Below are 5,344 nucleotides of genomic sequence, written 5' to 3' on the forward strand. Positions count from 1 at the left end.
TTCTGGATGCAGGGTAGTTTTTCTGGAAAGAAGTCCTTGTGTCAGAAACAGCATTTCAAATACAGTTTAGAAATTGGAATAATTCATAAGAATCTTAAATAAATATCATTTCTGGCTGAACATAAGTAGTTACTGTGAAGCAATACCCAAGTAGACCAATTATTACTATCTGTCAGTGTGTCTGTGTTGTGCCTGGCTAAGTCAACCATGTTGCATGTGACAACAGTTAGAAGGTTCCTACTTTATTCCTCTCTTTTGAGACATGTTCCAGCTAATGAAAGTGACTGCTTCTTTGTTTAGATATGTGTTTTTCTCTGTACATGCAAGGAGCTGAACTATCTCTGTGTACAAAATCTTCCCTGTGCAATAAATTTTGTCCTACCAGAGTGAGTAATTTTTTTTCTTTTTCACACAAACATCTTACCTAGGAAGGCTAGAAAGTTGCACAGCCTACCATAAAGCTCTGCTCGGGTGGTGAGAGTTGGGGGAAATGAACCTCAAGAAGAAGCAACTCTGTCAGGTCTTCCTCCAGCTGCTGGCAACACACCCACAGTTTAGCCTGTTTCTGTACCCACCACTGGCATCTGCACCCCTTTCCGTGGCTGCTTGAGGAATAAATAGCAACCAAACCTCATAGATGCTTTGGGTATGAAAAGACTAAGCTAGACTGTGAATGTGTTGCCAGCAGCTGTATCAAGACCTGATGAAGTTGCTTCTTCTTGAGGTTCATTTCCCCCACTCTCATCACTTAAGCAGAGCTTTGTGCTGGTTTGTGCAACTGTCTAACTTTCCTAGGTAAGATGTTTGTGTGACAAAGAAAAAAATTACTCACTCCAGTGGTCAAAGTGGTGATATGGTATGGTTAACACGTTTGTGTGGCACTTGCTTTCTATTCTTCATGTACTGTTTTTGAAAGTTCTGCCAGTATTAATGTTCCTTCAAAAAAAAAACAGATATAAATACTTCATAATAACTGGTCAGACCTAGAAATTGTTCCTGTTTCTTTTGGTTCCTGTAAGTCATTCCTCGGTGCCTGTAGGCATTGCCTGATGGAAATTTCAGGTATTTTATGACCTTTTTTTGTTAGTAATTGCTGTATTGTGCCTGATGGGGGTCTGCTAACCTAGGCAATACCATTGCTTGTAGAGGTTTTGTACAAACATAGAATCATGGAATCATTATGGTTGGAAAAGACCTTTAAGATCATTGAGTCCAACCACTAACCTAACACTGCTGAACCTGTCTAGCTATAATTCAAAGATTTCAGTAGCACAGACATGTGCAGTTGAATACTCCTCATGAAATCCAATAGTTGTCATTTAAATGCCATTGCTGTTTCATGTGAACCTTGATTTTAAGGTTTAAAAAAGGCCATTCTCCCTGGACGCTTTGCCAGAGTACCTCTCAATACTATTTGATTAGATTTGGAATGATTGTCATTTTAGCTCTCCCTGGACACTAATAAATACAATCTTCATGTCACTATGCATCACACTGGAAAATCAGGTTTCATTCCCAGAAATCCATGTGATTCATTAGCAATCCATTCTCTTGCTACAGGATGTTTTCGAAGACCCCTGGCTTTCAGTTTACAATATTCTCTGCTTCCTTGACTTGATTCTGCAGTTATTTGAGTCTTTTTTGAGTGTCTTTTTGTGACTTGAGGTGTAGTTCTTTTAGCTTTTATGAGAATGCAGTCTGTAAATCTTGCATTATTTTCTCCAGCTGAGAAAATTATTCTTGTTCTAGCTGTTCTCTTGCAACATGGGAATTGTTGATTTATTATTAGTCATCTGTCCTGGTTTTTGCACATAGTGATAGATTACTTCTGGCAAGGCTTCTTGCATTTTCCAATCTTTTGGTGTGTCTAAACAGTCAATTTACTTTTATATTTACAGTGCAACTCATTACTACTAGGACTGTGTCAATACATTGTCATAGAAATCAGGAACTTGGACTTTGATTCTGATAATAACACCAGTACTTTGTCATTGGATGGCACTTTGCATCTTCTGCATCCTTGGCACACAGGAACCATCCTCATCATTTCATCTGTGCTTCTTGGGTCCAGTTCAGTGCACTGCATGTTCTTACTCTGTCACCCTTGCAAATCTACCACTGGATTTTTTTGTTTTCCTGTACCTTAAGCCCATCGACAACTGCAGAACTTCAAACCTTTCTGAGTGCTAGAAGTGCTTTTTCTTCAAGAATCTGTCTTATACAAGATGTTACAAGACTAGTGGCTAGTTTGTAATCAGGGAAAGTGTTGCAGACTTTGAAAATAAGTTTGGAAAAGCAAGTTTTGAAGATAACTCCAGTTGCCCACTTCACAGTTCACCCCACTTTCTTCTGCCATCCACCTTGTTGTTTGTGATTAATCTTATATTTCTGCACTTTCTTTTGCAAAAATATAACATGATGGCATGTATTTTAGAAATTTACTTTGAGCTAAAATATGGTGTAAGTAAACAAGAAAACTGATCAGAAAAATTTCCTTGATCTCTAACGCAGAATTTCCTAATCATAGCTCAGCCATGACTGCCAGTGTTGAAAAAAAATCAAACCAAACAACTTCTCCATTTCTGCCTGGAGCAAATGCAAGTTGTAGAATCTGGTGGCAAGGTCTTTTTGCATAGAGATATAAAAATGTTTAAAGAATAAAGGAGTTGTAAACAATGTCTATTATACTGGAATCATCATAAATGCTTTTATACGCTGCTTGTAAACAAAGAAGATGTTATCGTATGTTATACACATAAAACCACACACACACAATCTGCTGAAATGTTAGATTAAGTCAGAAGGTAATATTCTCACCTCGCTGACATATTGTTGAAAATCTCATTGACTCAAGTGGCTTGAACTGATCCCATTCCACACAGCCTGAAATGGAATATAACAACATCATTTGCTGCCTTGCCCTTTTAGCATTTTGTTTCAATAAGATCAAAACGGTCAGAGCATCCTTTATGCAAGTTAAGGAGTCAAAAACAAGCCTGCAAATAAACCTACATCTAAGTGACAAGTAGAAACTGCACTGGCAATTTCAGGATATGGATTCTGTGGAAAAGGGAGGTTGCTTGTCACTCTTTTCCAAAAATGTCACAGAAACAAGGAGTTGTAAACATTCACCCAATTTCAGTGGCATTTCTAGACAGTCGATTTCATCACTAGCTGGAAGCATCTGTAAGCAATACACTGCTCCAGGGATTGTTATGTATAACTCTGTGTGTAGAAAAAATGCCAGAACAGCAAGTCGTGGGCATTGCCAGGGTCTTTGGAGGAACTTGAGCAATTGTTGGGTAAAGTGTAAAAATCTCTCTACACATTCTCTCATCTGCTTTTCCAACCAGCAGTAGAATGGTGGTTATGCTTCTTTTCTTCATTTCTTCTTCCACGTTCTGCTGCCAAATACTCCAAGGATACCCCAGTAATGCCAAACATCTTTAACAGGATGGTCAAAGTGGCACCATTACATGTGAGAAGACAGACTGATAAGGGTTCATCAGCCCCTTCATGGGCTCCAGAACAGTAGTCACAACTGACTCCTGTGATTTGGAGCAGCAGAGACAGGAACTGCTTGCCAGCTAAAATCCCCAAAAAAGTGTAGCCATGGCCTACCAGGCACTAGTCTTTTAGGAGCCTGAGTGCAAACAGACACTTTGTTATAGACTCTCTTATAAGAAAACAGAATTAAAAAGGAAAATAAACAATAAAGGTTGAATTTCAGGAACTATTATATGCTGCTGCTTTGTTTCTGTTGTGCTTCTCTACATTTAAAGAGCAGCTGGCACTCACAGGCATGCTGGTGATTGTAGGATTCTGGTACATGAGGAGAATAACAAAATTAAGAAAGGACAGAAGTCGCATGCAGGATGCGCTCTCACTAACAGAAACATGGAGTAGGCTACAGCAGCTCACCACAGTGGTTTTGCCGAACCATTCCCCAAACCATGTAGTGCTGGGCACTATATGCTGGGAGGCACAAGCAGGACTCAAAGCTGCCGATAAGGTGGCTCTGCTGTCTGCCATCCTTTAGCTCAGCTGTGGCTTCTCCAAAGCTCTGTGTCTAGGAAATGGAGAATGCAGTGACGTGATGAAGTTGTCTCTCATGTATAAAGAGTTCTAGCACAATGTGTGCTAAATGTCACTCTTCGCTTGCTTACTTTTAAGCAGGGGAAAGGATTGCATTTCATAGAATCATAGAATGGTAGGGGTTGGAAGGGACCTTTACAGATCATCTAGTCCAATCGCCCTGCAGAAGCAGGTTCACCTAGATCAGGGTCACATAGGAACATGTCCAGGCGGGTCTTGAAGACCTCCAAGGAAGGAGACTCCACAACCCCCCTGGGTTTCCTCCTAATCATCTCCAGTAAAGGCTGCTATCAAAATCTCTATAGCATTAATGCTCTTCACAACTCTTTTAAAGGCAATTGCAGGATCCTTGCTATTTTGGATATTGTTTCAGCAGCACAGAAACCATAGTAGTTAATTCCTTAGCTCTTTCTACTATAAAGGTGAGATTTTATTTGCTTGCTTCCTAACCTCTCTGCTTCTCATATGTCTGTCTTACTTCATTCTACTGATTTCTTATGTTTGGCAGTAGCCAGAATGCATGAACATCTCAGAGACTAGAACTCTCACTACTGGAAAAACATCCTCTCTGTGTCTCCTTACTGTCATCATCACTTTCCTTTCCTTGGATACATTAGTGTCCATGGCCAGAAATTGCAGAGATGAGCTTCTCCACCAGGTCTTCTGCCCTCTATGTTCCTTCACATGTAGAGCAAGAAGAGAATTTGGTTTTAGCTTGGCTACTTTTTTTCTTCATAAACCCCTTCCCACTTTACAGCAGCTCCTGCTGTTAGAAGTCATCCACATTATCTCTCTGGGGCTGCTGCTCAAAGTTCCCTCTGGCTATGTGAATCAGAGCCACTTTTGTCACTTGATCTGGTTGTTTCTGAAAAGAAAGTAAAACTACCTTCCTTATTTCGCAGCTACCTGCATGTCTGTGTCATATCATTACCCTTTGGAACTCTTACATGAGCACCTCTGGTTAATGCTCACTCCAGTCTTGCAGCTGTTCCCTTAGAGCTGCCTTCTGAGCTCTTTCCCTCCAAGCAACTGAATCTTGCCTTTGGTCTATTTTCCTCTTAGCAAGTAACTAGTATCTGAGTGACTGTTTTCTGACTTTTCTGATTCTGAAATTTAGGGAAATTGTGTTTATATGAATTTATTCAATAATTTATTCAATGTGTTCTGACACTATTTGCAATTTCTTTTTCAGGGTACTTTTCTGAGCTTACAGTAAACCCAATTTCAAGGGTCAACTTCTATTTAAAAA

This window comes from Colius striatus, chromosome 2 (genome assembly GCF_028858725.1).
Source record: "Colius striatus isolate bColStr4 chromosome 2, bColStr4.1.hap1, whole genome shotgun sequence".
Taxonomy (NCBI): Eukaryota; Metazoa; Chordata; class Aves; order Coliiformes; family Coliidae; genus Colius; species Colius striatus.